We start from the raw sequence: 22,730 nt of genomic DNA, 5'->3' as shown, positions 1-22,730 counted from the left end.
AAAAAATCAAAAAACCTACTTCAACAATGGGGCAGAGAACTGAATAGGGACTTCTCAGAGGAAGAATTACAAATGGCTAACACACACTTAAGAAAAAGTCCATCATCAATAATGATTAGGAAAATGCAAATTAAAACAACGATGAGATTCCAACTTACTCCAGTAAAGAGGACAATCATTAAAAAATCCAACAAATGTTGGGGATGATACTTTATCCACTGTTAGTGGGAATGTAAACCTTTACAACCACTATGGAAATCAATATGGAGATTCCTGAAAAAGATTAACATGCAGCTACAAACAGACCCAGGTATTCCCTTACCGGGAATTTATCCTAAATGCTCCATGCTTCACTACAGAGATACTTGCTCAACCATGTTTATTGCTGCTCAATTCATTATGACTATGAACTGGAATCAGTCCAGGTGTGCATCAGTGGATGGATGGATTACACAGCAGTAGAAAAAAATGATACAATGAAATTTATAGAAAAATTGACAGACTTGGAACAATCACAGAAAGACAAATGCTACATGGTCTCACTTACCTGAGGTTCCTAACCTGGACCAGCCTGAGTTGCTGACATACCTGATAGGTAACTCAAGGCCCAGACAACAGGGATGGAAGGGGTTGAGGGTAGAGGAAGGGGAAAGTGAGAGTGGGGAAAGACAAACTCAAGACTAAAGTCAAAATGAACTGGTATTGTGGAAACCTTTATCCTTGGAGATAGACTAAAAGATATAACCCTCAAAAGGAGAAAGGGGGAAGTACCTGAAAAGAAGGGCCCTGGAGAGGGTGGATGATGCCTAACTTAAAAATTGTTTTTTTGTCTCTGTCCTGTAACTCTCAGTACCAGAAATCGGTTGCTACCCACAATGAGCTATTGATTAGAGAGACCTGCAAGGCCCCCAAAATAAGACAGGTTTCTGTCAAAGAACTTGATTTCCCACTTGAGACATAAGATATGACACTATTGCTGAAGATACCATATGCTGCTGACAGAGCATGGAGAGAACTTGCCGGAAACCAGAAGTGAGCCAGTCCCCAGACAGTGAGCCTGTCTAGTGCTGGGAAGAACTTCATGAGCTACTGGGGGAAAATGGCCAACAATAGTCCGAGCTCCAGAGGTCTAAGCTGCTCAGAAGCAAACACCCTGATAGGATATACATGCCAGGGCAATAGTGGCACACAGCCTTGGTGGGTAACCAACAGCTTTCTGATTGACTAAAAGATCTGCTCAGTGTAAAGGAACTCATATCGGGAATTGGGAACCAGATCAGAATCCTATGAAGACAAAGATATTACTCTCCCATGCCAAGCTCTCACTAGTCCTTGGTCACAAGAGGGGTTACCTACATCAAATTTTCCCTAAATTAATAATGTTTATCTTATTTAAACGATGCTGACTTCACTCTCCATTGGAGAATCTGTTCTTTTCCAGAAAGTAGCAAGACCTGAGGAGATAAACTACCCCTCATACTTCAGCCAAGCCACAGCTGAATCCACAGAGGAATTGAGGAGATGAGCAAGAGTGCTGCTTCCACGCTGAACCTGATAGTCAGTCCCAGGGTGAAGGAGTCAGACCCTGAGGATTCTCAACACCCACCAAAGTAAAGATCCAGAGGCTCCTAAGAGCCTATCATTGAAGTAAACTTAAAAGTCACCTACCACGGCTCAGGGAATTTTGTGGAAACGGGGGCTGAAATATTGTAAGAGCCACAGGTTGAGACATCATGCCCAGAGGTATTCCCTCCCTGCAAAATAACTGACTTCTCTTCCCACTGGGGAGGGTCCTCAGCGGAATGGGGGCAGGGACAGGGAATAAAGGGTACTAGCACATGATGTATCCTCACAAAATATGTTGTTTATAATAATAATAAAAAAGAGAGCATAAAGAAAAACAAGCAAACAAAAACCACTTTGCTTTGTACAAGATCACTGAGACATCCTTCAAGGAACATGTTCCTAAAAGAGCTGTTGGTGTCATCACCACTTCTTTCTTTATTGCTTTGTGATTTTGTGAGCCATGTTATTTTGGATGCATCTTTTAAAAAATTATTTATGGACTGAAGGAATTGCTTAGTGGTTAAGGTGTTTGCCTGCAAAGCCAAAGGACCCAGGTTCAATTCCCCAGGACCCGTGCAAGGGGGCGCATGTGTCTGGAGTTGGTTTGCAGTGGCTGGAGGCCCTGGCACATCCATTCTCTCTCTCAATCTCTCTGTCTTTCTCTGTCAAATAAATATATAAATAAAACTAAAATATTTTTTTAAATATTTATTTATTTGAAAGAGAGAGAATAGACACGCCAGGGGTTGTTGCCACTGCAAAAGTATTCCAGATGCATGTGCCATTTTGTGCATCTAGCTTTACATGGGTACTGGAGAATTAAACCTAGGTTGTCAGGCTTTGCAAGCAAGTACCTTTAACCCCTGAGTGTCTACTCAGCCCTTGGATGCATCTTAATATAGTATATAGTCCATCCCAGGTAATTTGACCCCTTATAAATATGTACTGCAGTTGGAAAGGAAGAAGCAGAGAAGTATGTGGGGGAAGCTGCCAGGGCCCCGTTGCTCTATCACACAGATACAGCTCTCCTGGAGGTGGGCTCAAGTCACCTTGGCCCTGAGGGTTGATGATGTTTCCTGAGCTTTTATAAGGCCCTCTATGTTTTCTCCTTCCCCATGTTCCTCCTCCAGCTCCTCTATAGTCCAAATGATGTAAAAAAGAGACCCAAAAACAGAATTTTACACTTTGGCTCAGATCTCTTGTTACCCCCAGTTTGGGATTGTTACCTAGTTACCAGAAGAGCCTGGCTGGGGCTTCAAGAAAGTTAGTTTGACACCGAAAACTTAAAAATGCCAGATGTACTCCAATGTTTAGACAGGCCTGAAAGATGAAACATCCCAGAGTTGGAAAATGGTGCAAGTACAAAATCCACTGGAAACCCACAAATCTCTGTACTTATGCTTTCCCCCAATCCTACAGTTTTCTTTTCCACGTCATTTAGTTGCCCATGGGTGGGCCATGAAAATTTGCGTTCTGCCAAATACGTCTTCACCTATCATTAATGACTGATCATGTCTTTGCAAGTGGCACTTGTACATTCTATCAAACTTAAAAAATAAACAAATAAACTGTGGGCTCTGTTCCATGAAAGGAGGAAGGGGGGAAAGAGAGATCAAATCTTGTTTTCCTCTTTGCAGGAAAACCTGGCACACTTCAGGTCGGGAATACGTATTGATTTGTATGCCTTCCTGCTAAACCTGCCTTACAATGGCTCAGATGGAAGTCGGAGTCGCTGCGCCTGGAGTGGAGCCCCAGGACAGCCCCTGCGCACCAGCTCCCAGGGGATGCCCGAGAACCACCAGGAAAGGCACTGCTCTCAGCCTGGGGCTGCACAGTTAGAAGCACTGTGGTACTGCGGGGAGCAGGGAGGAGGGAGACGATGGTACCAACACATGATGTGTTCATACAAAGTTTCTACTTCATAAAAAGAGAAGCAAAAGAACGTTTTAAAAATGCGATGCCAGGGCTGCCTAAGAAGAACAAATAACTACTGAAGGTCGAATCATTCTAGGCCTGTGGCCTTCAGACTTGCCTGTATGGCGGGGGAAGGGGAATGTGTCAAAATCCCAATGGCTAGGTTTCTTCTCATTGGCTCAGACATTTCTCAGAATGCATAGGTTTCAAAACTCTCCAGGTGATTCAAATATAGTCTGCCCTTTGTAGTGCCACCACTGCAAGATTAACTGACTGGCTTGTGGGCATTTGAAAGCAAAATTGTGCCTGTACTAAAATGTACAGGCCTTAATATTTATTATTCCCTAATCAATGCGAGAGAGCAAGTACTTACAAAGCAATTATGTTGTATTAGGTATCATAAGCAATCTAGAAATGATCTGATGTACATGGTGGGGTGTGTAGGTTCTATAACAATTATTATTCTACTTTCTACAAGGGACTTGATTGTCCATGGAATCTGATATCTATGGGAGCCCTAGAGCCAATCTCTAGAGAATGCTAAGGAATGCAGCTGGTAGCATTGAGAGCTACTGGGTTTAGGAGCCTTCATCACTAAGCCAACCCCTTGGGCTCTGTGAGGGGTGTGTGGACTTCCGAGTCAGCCCCAGAAGCCCAAGGACCCATAGTTTTCTGCTATTAGTTGTGTTTTGAAATGGAACCCTAAATTTGCTTATGTTCACAGTGGAAAGTGTAGTATCATTATTACTTTCTTGGAAGCGGAACTTCACTATGAGTTCCTTGTACTCAGGGGAGGTGAGTAGCATGAAGGAAAGCCTGCAGCTGGTCTCATCACCTTCAGCTGAGGGTGGGAGCCGAGGCTGCATTTTGAATTGGAAGGAGTTTATTGTGACATTTGAGGGACAAATGGTGTGGCGGTTTGAATCACATGTCCCCCATAAACTCATGTGCTCTGAATGCCTTGTCCCCCAGCTGATGACAATTTGGGAGGTGGAGCCTTGCTGGAGGACGTGTGTTGTTGGAGACAGGCTTTGGGGATTGTTATTGTCCATTTATTGTGGCAGAGGTGAAGTCCAGCCTCTGCCCATGCCATGCTTTCCCCTGTCATCATGAAGTTCCCTCCCCAGACTGTAAGCCAAAATAAAAACTTTCTTTCCATCAGCTGCTTTTGGCTGGTGTTTTGTCCCAGCAATGAGGAGGTAGCTACAATACATGCCAAGGTATGATGAAGCCTGTTGGCGGTAATACGAGGTTTATATGGGCTCACCCCATGCAGCTTCAGACTGGGAGAGCAAGTCAAGGCCTTTGAACATCAGCAAGAATGGAACTAGAAAGGTCTGGGGTGCCTGCCTGGGTGCTTACGACAACTGGGGCATTGGAAGGGAATCCAGGGAAGCTTTGAAAGCACCATTGTTTTAGGTCTGTTTGATGGATTTGTTTTTTTCTTGTTTTGGAGAGGGTCTCACATAGCCCAGGCTGGCCTCAAATTTGCTATATAGCCAAATATTTGAGTTCTGGGATTATGTGATCCCGGGGAATTGACCCAGGATATTTTGCATTCTAGGCAAGCCCTGTATGAACTGAGTTACAGCTTCAGCTCATATGTGGCTTTTGTTGATGGAGAATCCAAAAGACACACTTCCCCATTATAGTGGGGAGTTTAGATTAAATTGCTTTGTGGATGAATTCTTGACCACATGGACCCCTAGACTAGGAAACGGACCATCTAGTGTAGCTGCTCCTCCCTCCCACCTGCCACAAACCATAGTTCAAGGATCTCTGGAAGTTTTGGGACTGGGGGCCTAGTGGGAGACATAGAGAGAGGGAAGAACTTTAGTGAAAACCAAGTAGTGGCTTGATGGATATTTAGCACACCACCATACCCCACCAGATAGAAAACTGTGGTTACTGGGGCACTTGCTTTACAGCATCAAGAAGTTCATTTTATTTGTGTGTGTGTGTGCGTGTGTTCACATGCACATGCATGCAAGCATCCACAAGCTACAGTGTGAGTGTAGTGACCAGAGGACAACTTTCAGGTTGGTCTCTGCCTTTCCACATCATTTGAGGCAGGATTTCTTGCTATGGACCCTGGCTCTGCTACTGTTCCTTGCTTCACTCCCAGTGAGCTTCTGGAAAGTTCTCTTCTCTCCACCAACCGTGTCCCTGTCAGCATCAGGGTGCTGGAATGACAGAAGCCCACCATAGTCTTTTTCATGGGGTTTGGGGATCATATTGAACTCAGGTACTCCAGTTTGAGCAGCAAGCACTTTATCCACTGAGCCATCCTCCCACCCCAAGACAGATACTTTTAAAAGAGCCCTGCTTGAACTCACTGAATTTTCATCAGCTCTGTGACATAGCTCTCCTTCCCTCTTAGTAATGATGAAAGGAGTTCCCAGGGCCAAGAAGCTTGTCCAAGGTCACTGAGCCATAAGTGGTAGGACTAAGACTCACGTTCTGGCAGCCCGAGTCAGGAGTCCATGCTTCAGTTGCTGCCTTTGTACTTTATGCTGTGCTGGCTGTCTTCCTACAGGTCACTGCCAGCGAGCATCCCAGAGCTCCACAGCCACCCAAGAGAGGCAACTGCGGGTCCTACAAGTGCTCCAGAGGGGAAAAGCGCCTCCTGTTGATATCCTGTCTACTGCTTTCCTTGCTGCTACAGCTGGGCAGCAAGGGCTTAAGATCTCCTGTGGTGGGGAGGGCAGATCTGAGTCCACATAGCACCCGCTCCTTTGGGGGACTTCCCATAAACAATGCAGACACTGTGTGTGCCTTCCCTGGACAGCCAGCCTTCCTGGCTCCCTCCAAACCAAATGTGCAGCATCACAGCACTGCAGTGCCACTGAAAGTCCAAAGGGCTAGGTAGGCCACGCTGTGGGCTTGGGACAAGACAAAGGCTGGCCCTTTCTCCAGCTCTCATGTACGTTATTAAAGAAGCCCCTTCCTTCTACAAAGAGAGGCCCCCAGCTCACTCTCTCCAGAAGAAAGCAGTCTGCTAGTCTTGCTGGGCTTTGCTGCCCCACTCCCACCCTACTTCTATAGATAAGGAGGGTCAATTCTGGTAACTTACCTTCAAATTGCTTTGGGCTGTTCAGCATTCATCTCTGAGCTTTCAGCTGAGGGCAAGGAGGGCACTGAGCCTACCCAGGTACACAGGGTAGCGTGCAGCTCAGCCTCCAGGTAGAAAGAGCAGTTTGGAAGCAGCCTTTCAAAGGAGAGCACCAGTTTCTGCTTCCTCTTGGAAATATTCAGCCTCCTGTCAAAAGAGGCCATTGAGGGCTGGAGAGATGGCTTAGCAGTTAAGCGCTTGCCTGTGAAGCCTAAGGACCCCGGTTCGAGGCTCGGTTCCCCAGGTCCCACGTTAGCCAGATGCACAAGGGGGCGCACGCATCTGGAGTTTGTTTGCAGAGGCTGGAAGCCCTGGCGTGCCCATTCCCTCTCTCTCCCTCTATCTGTCTTTCTTTCTGTGTCTGTCGCTCTCAAATAAATTTAAAAAAAAAAATTAAAAGAGGCCATTGTGCCCCTATGCAGACCCGCTTCCTTCTGAGCCTGGTCTCACCACTTGGGATTCACAGAGTCCCACCATTATGGCTCTCAGAAGCACGTGCCCTTCCCTGCTGACCTGCGGCTGCCAGCCTTGCGTGGAGATTGCACTCCTTGCAAAAGACCCTTCATGTCTGTACGTGGAGAACAGCACTGGGTTTTATACATAAACATGTAAAAACTTCCAAGGCTCCCAATTGTGGTTTTGGGGGTAGAAAGAACATGCTCCTCATATGCACATAAATTTATTAGTGTTTCATGTAGATTTTGGCTTCAAAAAAAAGGAGAAAATGCTTAGAAATAAAATGTCTTTGCAGCTCATTTTGCATTTGAGACAATTCAGCCCAAGGAGACGAGACTTCTCTGAGATGGTCATTGTGAAGAATAAACCTTATGTTTCCATGAAACAGTTTATAAAGAGGAAAAAAAAAAAAAAAAAAACGGGGCTGCAATTCCTTTTAGAACGGCATGCAATGTTTGGGCTCCTGGCCCACACCTTGTGCCCACTGAGCATTTCTCTAACAGGCTGTCTTTCTTGTGAGATGGCTTAGATGACAGTGTGACAGTTGTAAGATTTAATGCTATGATTTCAAGGCTATATATAACACACAACACTCCTGTCTCAATTATTTTCCCTGCCTGGCTATTGCAAAGTGCTCTCCTGCGGTGCCTATATTCTACAGGCAAAATCTGAGCTTTGGAATGTAGCTGTTATTCCTTTAAGGCTCCAGGGTAGTTTGTCCAAGATAAGGATGTTAAAAAATAGGATGAATTTTGGAGTTACTAAAGGAAAGATTGAAAAAGCCGTCGCAGTCTATACCTGTGCCGGCTTGGATGACATCACCTCTGTGGAGGCGTGTGGGGGTGAGACTGCCTCCAGACAGCCTGTAACTGCCGTTCTGAAGAGAAATGGCCTTGTCCTTTGTTTTCTTTCTTCCTCTAGCAATGTCCCTATATGGATAATCCTTTCCCCAGGCAGTTGTGGGATTAGAGAGTGGAGTGAGTGGTTGGTTAAGTGCCGAAATTCTGAGTCAAAAGCCACCTCCAGCCTTTACAGACCCAGTGGTCTTAAAGCCTCCATTTTCCTAATTTTCCAGCTGGGTGAGAACAACACCTCCCTCACATTATAATTATGACAAGTTAAAATGAAAGATGTGACATTTTGGGAAGAGTTGCCTAGAGTCCCCGTGTCTCTAGACCCATGTGCCGCTGACTCTTGGTTTTCAGTCCAGACCTTCCCTAGCTGCTTTGCCTTTGTCTAGATGAGCAGTGTTTGGTACCCAGTAGCTTTGGTGATATTGCTTGCACATTTGTGGTGCTCACCATGGCTCTTTCTCCCTCCTTCAGGAACCCTTCTGAGCCGCCCGCTCCATGTCTCTTCCTTGGCCTGTTCCTCCCTGAGTGCTTTGTAGTCTCCCTCCTGGAAGCTGATGTCACCAGCCTTAACTTTCTCCAGGAATTCCACACCAAAGACTTAGCTTCCCATTAGACATCACTAATGGTCAAAACAAGACTCTTGCTTCCTGCTCCGTCTCCCCAAACAGCCTGTTCCCCAGCCTTGCTTCTGTGAGTTCTCTGTAATGGAGCTTGCTTCTGCAGTCCCCTTCCTCTCACCCCCATCACCACCGTCCAGTCCATCAGCCAGAATTGTCAGCTGCATCTCAAAAACTTACCTCAAATCCATTCCCTACCACTCTCCTACCAGCCCTATCCAAGCCCCTTCGTCTTGTTCCTGAGCTACTTTTATCCCCTATTCACTGCTCCTTTCACCCCTTGCTTTTGTTTCTGCCCTGTCTGCATTTCTTCATCTGGGCTGTTTGGGAGCTGGATTAATCACAGACACTCAGTCAAACACCTTTCCTGTTATTAGCTGATGTGATCAAAGTGGAGGTATTCTAAGAGGCTATATGGCCATGACTCACAATGACTCACTCCAGACCCTGCGTTGGGCACAGATCTCTTCCTGTTGCCGGGGGAGATTTCCCTAGATAATTCAATCAATCAGGCCGTTTTACCACGTGGCGATCTCATCACTTCTTGCTAAGTCCCAGCACAGGCTCTTAAATCTCACCTGTCAAATTCTCAGCAAACAGCATCTTTAATACAGACATTGCAAAGAAAAGAACGTGAAGCTCACAAAGGCAGGATTCACTTCTCTTCTCTTCTCTGAAATGATAGGGCTGGAGAGATGGTTTAGCAGCTAAGGCACTTACCTCTGCAGCCTACGGTCCCAGTTTAGATTCCCCAGTACCCATGTAAATCAGTGCAGAAGGTAGTGCATGTGTTTGGAGTTCATTTGCATTGGCTAGAGGCCCTGGCATCCCCATTCTCATTCTCTCTCTCAAATTAATAAAATTAAATAAATGTTACTAATCTTCTCTGAAATGAGACAGGAAATGCTATGGAGGATCCAGTTTTCTCAGTCAAATTACCTCAGTCCACATACTTTCCAGCAGGGATAGGAGAAGCCAGGAGCTACAAATGTGGGTTTGAAGCCCCCTTTCCTCAGTCGTAGAGTACAAGGCTGAGTTGCTGTCAGTTAGAATCATGCTTGCCAAGTAGGGCATTTTCAAATATCTGCCTAAAAATAAGTGATGGTTGCTATCCACTCGTGGCAGGCTACAGGGCACATTCTTCAACCCAGGGATGGTCTGAAACCAGCAAAGAATGTGGAGAGATCACTTAAGTGGAGGGCATGTGATCCCTGGTTCACTAAGATGTTCTGAAGATGCTCATCCCTCTAATAGTTGAGCCATTTTTCCTTTGCTACTCTGCATTACCTCTGATTTGCTTTGCTGACCAAAGGGTCAGAAGCAAAGCTTTTGCGTTGGTGGTAAACAATGGGATCTTCCAAGAAAAAGTTCAAGTTCTAGAATAGCTCCAAGAATAGCTTTAATTGAGCAGAACATACAGTTCATGCCATGGGTACAAATATGGATCATATCCACTGTGGGAAACCCCAAATAAGAACTTTTAATTTTTTTTCTAAAGAATCAAAACAATATAGGAAAAAGATAAGAGTAAAAAGAGACTAATTCCCACAAGATTTTAAAGCTCTAACTTTGGTGTTGTGTTCTTGACTCCATCAAGACTTAATATGTGATGGCAAGTTAGACCCAGGAAGTGAGGGTCTGAAGGAAATCCACTCAAGTCCATCAGCTTCCCCAAAATCCCACCAGTCCTGCCACTGGTCCTGCCCTTTTCAATGGAAAACTCATTCCCTATCTGTTCTTCAGTTCTTCAGCTGGCTCTGGAGACCCTTCCCTGCATCCCAAGGCTCCCATCATTTTCCCTGCCAATAGTGAGTTACCTGTGGCATACTGTAGTCCAGTGCTAAACATTTTGCAGGTGCTTCTTGGCTCAGGGTGGAGGTGACATCTTGTAAACTCACAGAAAGTCTAAAACTCATTTCATACTCATAACCTACTGAACATAACAGTTCCGCCTTGGTTACCTTACTTAAATGTTTTCTGAAAACTTACACTATGTAGCTATACAAAATCCTCTAATCTCAACTGTATCTTATAATGAAGTGTTGAATGTTTTGTGTAAGTCACTGAATCTTATACTGAAAGTGGAAAAACGATGATGCTTTTGCACCATCAAAAAGTTAAAAAAAATCCTTGCTTGTTTCACCAACTGTTCTTAGTTTCAGCAGGGGCCCTTTTGAGGTATTATGGGGTGGCTCTTTCCTTAGGATCTACATCTATTTGAAAAAGAGAAGCAGATTCTCCAATGGAGAGTAAGTTAGCACCAGACAAATGAGATAACCCTTACTTTTTTATAGAGAATTTAATAGGTGTAGGCCCTCTTGTAGCCCACAATTGGTGGGAGCTTGATAATGGAGAGCAGGCTTATGTCTGGATATGGTTCTGACTTGTTTCCCAGCTCCAGCTATGGGTCTCGTACCACTGAGGGGATCAGTTAGCCAATCAAGAGCAGTTGGTTCCCCACCATGGCTGGTGCCACTATTGCACTTGTGTGGGCATCACAACAGGTTCTTTGCTGCTAAGTAGGTTAGACCATGAGTTGCTTGGGCAGATATTGGTCATTTTCCCCCAGTCACCCATGTAGCACCTTCTGGCACTAGATGCTCTGACTGTCTGGTGAACTGGGTACCAGCACAAGGGTGAAGGAGATCAACACAGAGAAAAATCAACTCCTACCAAATCAGATATCAAGAGACCCAGAGGCCCCCAACAGTTCATCACTGAAGCAGACCAAAAACCAACCCAACATGGCTCAGGGAAATTTTGCGGAAGAGGGGACAAAAAGAATGTCAGAGCCACATGTTGGGTCATGATATGCAGACATTTATCCTACCCATAACTGGACTAACTCCAGAATGCATGACCCATATATCTCAACAAGGAGGGGCCAAGGGGAGGGTAGGTAATGGATGAGCCTACTAATGGTACCAAATTGACTGTATTTGCTGAGTACAAAACTAATTAATAAAAAAAAGAAAGAAAGAAAGAATTCAGAGGTCTGCTATGAGTTATGACCAGTCCACTCTCATACCAAGATTCTCTTATCTTTACTCTTTAACTGCCTAATTAATAAAGAGATCTGAACAAAAAAAAAAGTTAAAAAAAGTCCTAAATTGAGCTATCATAAACTGGGACCATCTGTTACACACATGCATATATTCTCTCATCTAACACTAATGGTCAAACTGTCCTAATGAGAGGTGCTCTTGCCCCTGTTCAAGTGTTACAAGCATAGGCTCGTGATGATGAAATCATTGTGTGTAGTCATTTCAAACACTACATGGAAGGGCATTTCCCAACACCCAGTGCTTCTCTTTGTACTTATCCTCACATTCCCTGGGGTCAGTTAGTCCCATCTGGGGATTTACAGTAGAGATGCACCTGGTGGACATATGTTGGCCAGTGTGCTAGTCTGATGACACCAACCTGAGTCCATATGCCCTGGCCTCCACCTAATGGGTTGTGAGAGCTATGTGAGCTCATCATGACGGCTTCAGGCTCCTCTGGAGTCTGTTCCTATGTCACCCACCTCACTGCCTAGCCGCCCCTTGTATACCAACCAACCTCACATTCTCCTTTGTATTCCATTCACATTGCTCTGTAATGTTCCAGTCTAACTTTCTCATACATATTAATTTATTCACCTTCTGGGCTTTGGTACTTAAAATTCTTTGTAACAACAGAACAAAACATAGAGTGGAAAATCGCAGTGTCCAGCTTAATTGAACTTCAATGTCCTTTTCTATAAAGTGGGGTATTAATATGATGGTGACATTGGTGACTTTTTAGTCCAATGTCCAATAGATGCTGTGTCATTGTCACATTGTCCAAGATGGGCAGCATGAAGAAGCACTCCCTTTACACGCTGGGCTCAAGGAAAAAGGTGATGGCCCTGAATTCAAATGGATTAGCTGTGACAGACTGCTAAAACTTTACTCCTATTTACTAAGAAACACTTCAGAGAAATTCTGCATCACCACTATTTGTTCCTCTGCAGGTTGAAGCTATAGAGTCCCTCCTCTACCCTTGGCCCCAGCTCTGGCCCCTTGAGCCAACTTCTTGTCTTTTCATGGCCAGGCAGGCTGGTGAGCTCTCACCTTGGGAGGTGGGGAGTTGGCCAGTTCAGTGGGGAGAACATGGGCCAAAGGAGAGCATCTGCTGCTTGAGAGAGCTAAGCCCTGGCCAGAGGGAGACTTGTCTCTCTGCTGCTTGAACGTGTAATGGGCAAGATAAGGGCTTGTGAATTTTCCTGGAGGTGGCTATGGTGTGGTGGTCCCCATCTCTGCCTTCTGAATGGCAGGCCCCATCAAGCTGAGTGGCACAGCCATAAGCCACAGCAGAGCAGTAATGAGTGTGTGCCTGAGCCCAGAGTCTCAAGGTGCATGAGAACGCTATTAGGTCTTTGTGAACTCATTTACATTGGCTCTGCCACAAGTGAAAGATAAGAATTTGTCTTTGGATGAGTTGGATTTTGAGGCATAAGTTTATTTCCCTAACCAAAAGCCTGTATTTTATCTAAATCTTGAAGAGTTTGGTCCTACTCTTAAAACTTTGCCAACATCATGATGATTAGAATATCAGGGTTGTAGAAATTGAAGCATGAAGAAGTTAAGAAAAATCCAACTCCTCTGACTGAGGCCTTCATGACCCCACAATAAAGCCCATAGCCCCACAGAGGAGGGATCCAGGGAAGTGGAAACAGGGGAGAGGGAATGAAAGAGTATAATCTGTTAAAAGTAAGTAAATAAATAAATACTCCAGCTCTTGGACACAGGAAAAAGACATTGTCATATTGCTAGGAATCAGACAAATTTCAACAACGTTTGTCCTCCCTATACTGATGGGTGAAGCCAAAGCTGTATTGTTGAGCACCACTGGAAATATTTTTGAGGAGTTTTCTATTTTTGAAAACTGTGTAAAGCAAAGTAATACAAACATGTTTCAATTAACGAATGACAAGAGTATCCTTGAGAAATGAGAAAGTGAGCACCATGCTCACTGGAGACCCTGTCTCAAAAGGAGGTAGATGGTGTACCTAAGGGTGAATCTGAGCTTGTCCTCTGGCCTCCACATGCACGTGTACACATGTGTATGCACACCCATACCCTCACTCCTGACCAACCCACAGGTCCACCGAGTCCTTTGGCAAAATACCAGGCTGGCATGATTAAGCAAGGACGCTATCTGAGCCAAAGCAGAAACGGAAGGCCAAGGTCTGAGCTTTAGTTCTGTCTCGGTCAACTCCTTACAGAACTCTATGCATTAGCTCTTCGAAAAACTCTGAAAACTTTAACTGAGATTATTGCAAAGGGGTTTTAAATAAAATGATAGTAAGAATGGAGAGATGATATTCACATATATTTACACATAAAAAGATATTTTAAAGATGAATTTTTAGCATTAAAAGGAAGTTTGGTCCAATTCTGTTGTTTAACGGATGAAGGAACAGGGCAGAGAAAGGTTAAACAATTTGCCCAGTGTCATCCAACAAATTAGGGCAGGATTGGGAGGTTAGGAATTAGGCCACCTGATGTTATTCTGGGATGTTTCCATTCTAAGATAGGGGTTGTCATGTGCATAGCAAAGATGAGTCAGTAATTGAGGCTGAAGTGGAAAATCAATTTATGTAGGTAAAAATAATGATAGTAAATTCGTATGAAAAGTAGGTACCGATTTTGTTCTTTGATAAGAATTGAAGACACTGAAATTAGTAGAGATTTGAAAGGCTAGTTGATAGTAAAGACAATGATCAACATAGAATAGCATGCTATAATGGTTGTGAAGATGCAATGCTATATGCCAGACACTGTGCTTCTCACCTCACATTATCCCCATCCTGCAAGATTCATGCTTTTTAAAAAAATTTTAAATCACATAACAAAGGGACAGAGTTTTATGAAAATTTTGCAATGAAATGTCATAGAGGTGTGGATGGTTGGATGAGTTGTATTTTGTAGTCTTACTATCAGGGACATTAGCAGAAGGACTGAGCTCCAAGGACAGAAGCCAAAGGACCCAAAACTTGTCATGGGAAAGAGAGTGATGGGATTTCTTTATAATATTTTTTGATAAGCTAAACATACACATGAATTCAATCCCTCAGCAACTATAAAACACAGTTACTATAGTTATGTTAGTTCCATGTTATGGAGGTGGAGGCTAAACTAGGAAATCAAGTACCTTCAAGGGATGAAGCCAGAATTCACTGCAGAGGACTGCTGGTCACCTTCCCCATTTCTTCCTGATCCTAAATTTGTCATCTGTGAAACAGGGGTCATAACAGCAATCACAAGGTTTGAGACAGGATTACGCTGCCTGTTGCTGGATGAATGATAGCATTTTATGAACCATTAGGCATTGAAGGACCACTGTTGTGTTCCTTCAGGGAAAATGAGAGGGAAAATAAAAGAGGAGAGGAGAGGAGGGGAGAGCAGAAAAGGGAGGTAGGGAGAAAGGAATGAGATGAAAGGAGTTGAGAAGCTTTGTTTATAATTAAAGAATTAAAAACTTGGAATTTTCCTAAGAAGGCTTGTTATTTTAAAAAATAAACTAAAACTCTAGGTTCTTCCCTGCAGTTTTTCTTCTGTGTGTATTGCTAAAATATTCATGAACCATCAAGATGCTAATTCAGCTCCCTTTTCAAAAACCTTCACCAGTTAAACCACATAAGACTGATGAAGAGGAAAGTTAAAAATCAAAATAGTAAGGTAGCTCCCCAAGGATCTTCCTATTGACCTTGGAATTCTGAAAGAAAATAATTAAAGCATGATCTGGGTAAGGTTCTCACCAGGATTTATGAACAGAAACTTCAATCTCTCAGCCTTTCCACCTCTGTTTAATTGCTTCATTGCCACTGACCTCCACAATGGAAAATCTGAGTCGAAGCAGCTGGGGTGGGCTGTAAGTGTTCACAGCAGCTGGGAGACAAAGTAAAGGAAGTGGGAAACATTGCTCTTGTAGAGGCACTTGGACACCCTGCACTGCCTCAGTAGTAATACTCAGGGGTTGAACTACAAGGTAAAGGGCAAAGAGGAAACCTCAGTGCCCATGACTATTTTTAATACATTGTGCGCGTATGTGCATGTGCACACACACACACACACACACACACACACACACACACGCACACACACCACATGCTTAACTTTCTAAAAATAGAACAGCACTGAAAGAGACCTTTGGAACATTTGTTTAAAATGGCATGCATTTCTTAGAATGAGCACTAATCAAAGCCAGCAGTGACTTAATGTCTTAAAACCACCAATGACAAGTTTCCAAATCCAGTCCGGTGGAAAACAGAAAGCCTTCACCTTCAACCCACACCATCACAGTACAGATAATATGCTTTCACTCAGAGACTTTACCTTAAACTTGGTCAGTGTTGTCTTCTTTTCCTGTTTTCTATTTTTTAAAAATTGTTCCTGATAACACTTACATGGTAACTAATATAAACAAACCAATTGTGCTTTGGAAAGACTTCTTGCAAGGAAATCCAAAAATAAGGGCAAGTGACACTATTTGCCTGCCTTCTTTTTTTTTAATTTTTTTTAAAATTTATTTATTTGAGAGCGACAGACACAGAGAGAAAGACAGATAGAGGGAGAGAGAGAGAATGGGCGCGCCAGAGCTTCCAACCTCTGCAAACGAACTCCAGATGCGTGCACCCCCTTGTGCATCTGGCTAATGTGGGACCTGGGGAACCAAGCCTCGAACCAGGGTCCTTAGGCTTCACAGGCAAGCGCTTAACCACTAAGCCATCTCTCCAGCCCTTGACTGCCTTCTTAAAAAGTATTCTCTTATAAATATTTTTAATTCTTAGAGAGAAAGACAGAGAGTGAGTATGGGCACAGCAGGGCCTCTTGCCACTGCAAATGAACTCCAGACATGTGTGCCACTTTGTGCATCTGACTTTACATAGGTACTAGGAATGAAATCCAGGCTGTTATTTTTAAGAAATAACCTTTAACCATTGAGCAATCTCTCCAGCCCTTAATTGCCTTTTGAAACAGTCTCATAGACATACTAAAATCTATGGATCCCTTGGTTCTCATGGGGAGTTGGCTCTGGAACACCCAACAAGCCTCCAAGTCCCCAGATGTTCCAGTCCCTTGTATAAAATGGCATTGCCTTACTATTTATATTGTACATATTCTTCTACATACTTTAAGCCATCTCTAGATCATTTGCAGTACCTAACACAATGTGAGTACTACATAAATCATTATAATATTTTATTCTTTGGAGATAATGACAAGAAAGAAGTCTGTATGTGTTTAGTATTTAGGCAGTTTTGTCTCCTAACAGCTCTGATTGAATGATCAATGGGTGTATTTGAATTGGCAGCTGCAGAACCTGCAGATAAACAGCCAACCATATCTGTGCTCATCCAGGCATATAGGTGGTACTTACTCACAGCTGAACCCATCCACGGCTGGGGTTCTTACTGGGCAGAACAGGAGATAAGGGCAGTTCAGTGGTCAGCTTCTTACACATCTCCTTCAGCTTGTCCATGTGGTCTTAGCCTCTGTCATGTATTCAGCATACAAGAGGTCATGGAATTCCTCTGTGAGCCCATTGGCAGTCACTGGGGCTTGAACAGAAACATTTGGTAAAAGTAGTACATATAGCAAATAGTCAGCAACTCTACTTCAAATAGAGAGCCAAAAGTACTGAAATGAACTCACTCATACTTCTCCACTCATGTTTATAACAGCACTTCACACATTAGCCAAGATGTAGTAAAAAGAAAATGTCCATTCATTGGTGAATAGTTAAACCAAACATGGTATATCTAAACAAATGAGATATTATACCACCTTCAAAAGAAAACATCCTGATACATGCTACAACACAGATGGATCTCAGAAGCATGCCTAGTGAACAAGCCATACACAAAAGGTCACATATTACATATGGTTCTACTTATATGAAATATGCAGGACAGATAAGTGTGTAGACACAGAACAGAGTAGTGATTGCCAGGGCCGATGAAAGCACTGAGGAGTTGAAAGCAACTGCTCAATGGGCCCAAGATTTCATTTTAGGGTGATGAAAGGTTTTGGAGCTGGATAGTGATTACCCAAGTATGAATATACTAAATGTTACTCAGTTGTACACTCTTAAAAAGTTAATCTTGGGCTGGAGAGATGGCTTAGTGGTTAAGCACTTGCCTGTGAAGCCTAAGGACCCCGGTTCAAGACTCGGTTCCCCAGGTCCCACGTTAGCCAGATGCACAAGGGGGCGCAAGTGTCTGGAGTTCGTTCGCAGAGGCTGGAAGCCCTGGCGTGCCCATTCTCCCTCTCTCTCCCTCTATCTTTCTCTCTGTGTCTGTCGCTCTCAAATAAATAAATAAATAATTAAAATATTTTAAAAAATTTAAAAAAGTTAATCTTGAGCTGGAGAGATGGATAGCCAGCTAAGGCATGTGTCTGAAAATCTTAAGGACCCAGGTTCAATTCCCCAGGACCCATGTAAGTAATACAAAGTGGCTGCAATTATCTGGAGTTCATTTGTAGTGCCTGGAAGCCCTGGAACACCCATTCTCTCTCTCTCTTTCCCCCACACCTCTCATCTATCTGCCTCTTTCTCTAAAATAAATAAATAATAAAAAATATTTTTCAAAAAATGTTTTTAAAGATTTAAAGGTGGCTCAAGACTTTGATACAGACCCTAACAGGAAGGAAAAAGCTTTACTGGGTACTAGCTGCCCTGTGTCTCTAGACCTGATGTTTTCTCTGTCTCCCCTCACCAAAAATTTTACTCATTTGGGTTCTATGGAAGTCGAGAACCCCCACATCACCCATTTGTCTGCCCAGCTTTTACAGTTCCTCATCACATATCTTTCCAGGAAGATGTAGCCTTAAACTGCACTCAGTCCCCAGGCATTAACTGAGAACCTTCTAGAGTCACAGTCTTCCAGGAGCCAGGGTACAGAGCAGTGAATAAGCCTTCAGCACACTTGCTTTCAGGATGCTTGTGTTCTAGTGGGCAGAGACCGACATTATGAAAGAAGAATCCAGAAAGAAACAGGATATGGGTAAGGACAGGGAAGTACAAGTAAGGGAGGACTGAGCAGTGACAGCCGATCTGGTTACCTTGAAGGTGGGTGGTGGCACTTCAGTTCCTGTGTTGGTGACTCAGTCATATTTCATTTAAAATCCACTTTAAAATCCAATTTCTTAGCCAGATGCAATTGAATTTTAAGGTGGAGCATTTTTAAAACCTTATCATGATTCATATGACACATGCTAGGCAAAATAGGAGAGCCATTTCTAACTCATTACTGTCTTTTGTGTCTCTCTCACAAGTGCACGTCCACGTCATTCCTGCTTCCCGCAGACTCTCAGATCCGCTCCCCCTGCCAGCGGCCCTCTCCGCCTTTGCAACATCGGTGGGCCAGGCCCTCTCCACAGCCTGTCCAGTCTGCTGTGCTGCACAGCCTCATCTTCTGGAGCCATTCTCACCTCCTAGTCCTAGTTCTGCCCCCGGAGACTCAGAAAATACACCTAAGCATCCTGTGCCACTGCTGTCCCACTAACGAACAGAACAGCACTCCTCTTTGTGCCCCTCCAGCCTGCTCCTCTCTGGTTCCTTAGCTGTCCCTGCATCCTGGGCTCCCTCTTTTATCCTGCTAACCCTGACCAAAACATGCCTAAATCTGCTGTTGCTCTAAAAATGATTAAATGTGAGCATACTTGTCATCTGAGAAAAGCACAGTGGTTCTATTTATTTCTTAGAATGAATTAACTTAAAACACACACACACACACACACACACACACACACACATGTATAAACTGTGTAACTACTAACCAAATTAAGATCCATCACTGTAGAAAGGTTCCTCATTCCAGTCCAAACTCACACCAATCACAGCCACTAATTTGGATTTCTATGTCCTCAGCTCAGTTTTCTCAGTTCCAGTTTTTTATTTAGTGTCATGGTGTATGCATCCTTTCAGGTTGGATTATTTTGTTCAACATGAGATTTGCCTATATCATGACATGTTCCAGTGGTTTTTACTTAGATAATATTCTATTGCACATACACTGTAATTTGTTCCTTTATCATCCTGCTGATGATATATGCTTAGGGTTAGTTTGGACCTAGTGTAATTAAAGCTGCTATATGCAGGTAGTTTTGGAAGCTTGCGGCCACTTATCCTTAATAAATACCTACACATGGAATTTCTGTGTCATAGGAAAATGTTTAACTTCATAAGAAATTGACAGAAAATTTTCCAAACTGGTTGTGCCAATGTGTAGGAGAGTTCCATATCATGTGCCAGTAGGAGAGTTATTCCATATCTTTGCTAAACTATAGTTTGATCTGCTTATTAATTCTTGCTATCCCACACAGGCAGGAAGTGGTATTTCATTGGAGTTTTAACTCTAACTTGCAGCTTAACTTTGAATATCGAATGGGAACTTAATGTAGTTTAACATCTCTCAGGTGCTAATTAGCTTTTTACATATACCATTCAAATCTGCCATTTTTTTATTAGGGTATCTTTTTATTCCTAAATTATAATACTTCTCTGTATTCTCTAGATGAAAGTCATTATAAATATTTGAACTAGATGTAATTTACCTCTGCACTTTCTTTATAAAAGTGTTTTTAACTATTTATGTGTGAGAGAGACAGAGAGAGAGAGAATGGGCATGCCAGGGCCACTCACCACTACAAATGAATGTGCTACTTTATGTATCTGATTTTACTTGGGTACTGGAGAGCTGAATCTAGGTCAGGCTTTGCAAGAAAGTGCCTTTAGCAACTGAGTCATCATTCTAGCTGCCCCCCCATTACTTTTTTAAAGATGTCTTTGTAAAATGTTTTTACTTCCTTATTAGTGGGAAGAGAGAGTGTGTGTATATGACACACCAGGGCCTCTTGCCACTTTAAATGAACTCCAGAGCAGAGGCTGCTCTCCACACCTTTGAGCTGGAACTCCTAGTAGGCCCCACTGACATGACCCCCTCAAGCAGGCTGCTGGAGACTTAAGCAGAAAGGTTAACCTTAATTTAAAAAAACCCAGGGATGGGATACCTTCCAGTGAGTTGTTGGCCAGGGAGGTCCTTGATACCCCCAAAACATTACAGGCCATTGCTGAGGCCCTTGGTTTCCCACCAGGAATAGATGGTAAGACCCTAATGCTGAAGACTCCACATACTTGGGCTGCAAGGTCACTGAGAAATCTTGTTGAAGCTGAGCTGAAAACCTCCTCCATGTAGACCAGCTGACAGAAAGGTAGAAAAAGCCACACTGCATGCAATTCAATGAGAGAAAGAAATCACCAGTCAAGATACTCAACAATGGACACTGCAAGCCTTATATTTGGCCAGCCAGGCCAAATGAGCCAATGGGTACAATAGAGGCACATCTGTTATGGAGAAACCAATTGCCCTATAATTTGGCTGTAGGCCTGCTCCATGGGAGGGAATGCATCCCTGATATTGAAAACCTACAACATGGGTTGTCATAAGCCCTAGGGGTGTAACATCTGCTGATGTCTGGCTAAAGTATATACTATGCTCACCAAACTGCATGGTAAGCACTTCTCTTAATGTTCATACCCATATATTAATGCTACTCTCACTTTTGGTTAGAGAAGCTTCTCTTTTCAGATAGCAGTGACCTCTGGGATGACTCAGAAGGCACTATTGTGCTGACAAGAAGTGACAGAGGAGTGCTCAGCACTGAAATCTCTATAACATCTTCCAAGGCTCAGGGTCCATTGTGGAAGTGGTGGCAGAAAGAATTTAAGAGCCAAAGGAAGGGTAGGACTACTTACAAAGTACTCCTCCAGACACAAAATGGCCTAGGTATCCATGACCTCACAGTGCCTGACACTACCTACCCAAGACCATTATAATAGGAGGAAAAGATCATGACATCAAAATAAAAGAGAGATTGATTGAGTGGGGGAGGGAGGGGATATGATGGAGAGTGGAGTTTCAAAGGGGAAAGTGAGGGGAGGGAGGGAATTACCATGGGATATGTGGAAGTTGTTGATAATTGGGGATCTACTGTCTCTTATGACAGCTGACAACTTTTTAATTGTATTATTTTCATGGAAATAAACTATTACTATATTCCAAATTCAAAAAAAGTAAAAAGAAAGAAAGAAAGAAGCCTGAAAAAAATTTAAAAAATTAAAAACATACCTCAGGCTATGTGGGACATACATTTAAACTACCACAATGCCTTTTTTATATGCTCTTTTTTTAAAAATTTTTTATTTATTTATTTGAGAGCGACAGACACAGAGAGAAAGACAGATAGAGGGAGAGAGAGAGAATGGGCGCACCAGGGCTTCCAGCCTCTGCAAATGAACTCCAGACGCATGCGCCCCCTTGTGCATCTGGCTAACGTGGGACCTGGGGCTGGGGAACCAAGCCTTGAACCAGGGTCCTTAGGCTTCACAGGCAAGCGCTCAACCGCTAAGCCATCTCTGCAGCCCCCACAATGCCTTTTTTGAAAAGCATTTTTATTTACAAACAAAGAGAGGGAGAGAGGGAGAGTATGGGCCTTCCAGGGCTTCCTATCACAGCAAATGCACTCCAGATGCATGTGCCACTTTGAGCATCCTCCTAGATTTCCGTGGGCATTGGTGAATTGAACCTGGGCCATCAAGCTTTGCAAGCAAGTGACTTTGACTGCTGATCTATCTCTCCAGCCCTCTTAAAGATATCTTTTGGTGTATACAAATGCTTAATTTTTATTAGACCCAATTTTATTTTCTTTTTTTCCTAACTTTGTGCTTTTTATTTCCTTTGTCAGCATCTAGGCAATATTGGCCTAAAATTAGTCACAAGTGGTCTTTAGGCCTAGATTTCCTTGTAGAAGTTTAATGTTTGCAGCTTTTCTGTTTAGGTAGGTCTGTTGTGATGGTTAATATTCATTGTCAATTGACTGCATTTAGAGCCATCTAAAAGATTGATGCATACACCTCTGGGTGTGTCTGTGAGGGTCTTTCAGAGGACTAATGTTGGCTGCACCACAAGGGCTAGGCACCCAAATGGTGAAAAAGAGAAAGAGGAGGCAATTGGGGAGCCACGATATCGCCCATACTTCCTTACTACCAGGATGGGAACAGTGTCCTCTACCACACAGTCCTACCATAATGATGTCCTGCTCCAGCGCCTGGTGTCACACAACAATGAACCAGCCTCCTTGAGACTAAAAGCCAAAATAAATCTTTACTTCCTCCTCTTCA

This window comes from Jaculus jaculus, chromosome 2, assembly GCF_020740685.1.
Source record: "Jaculus jaculus isolate mJacJac1 chromosome 2, mJacJac1.mat.Y.cur, whole genome shotgun sequence".
Classification (NCBI taxonomy): domain Eukaryota; kingdom Metazoa; phylum Chordata; class Mammalia; order Rodentia; family Dipodidae; genus Jaculus; species Jaculus jaculus.
Note: the sequence above shows the minus strand (reverse complement) of the source record.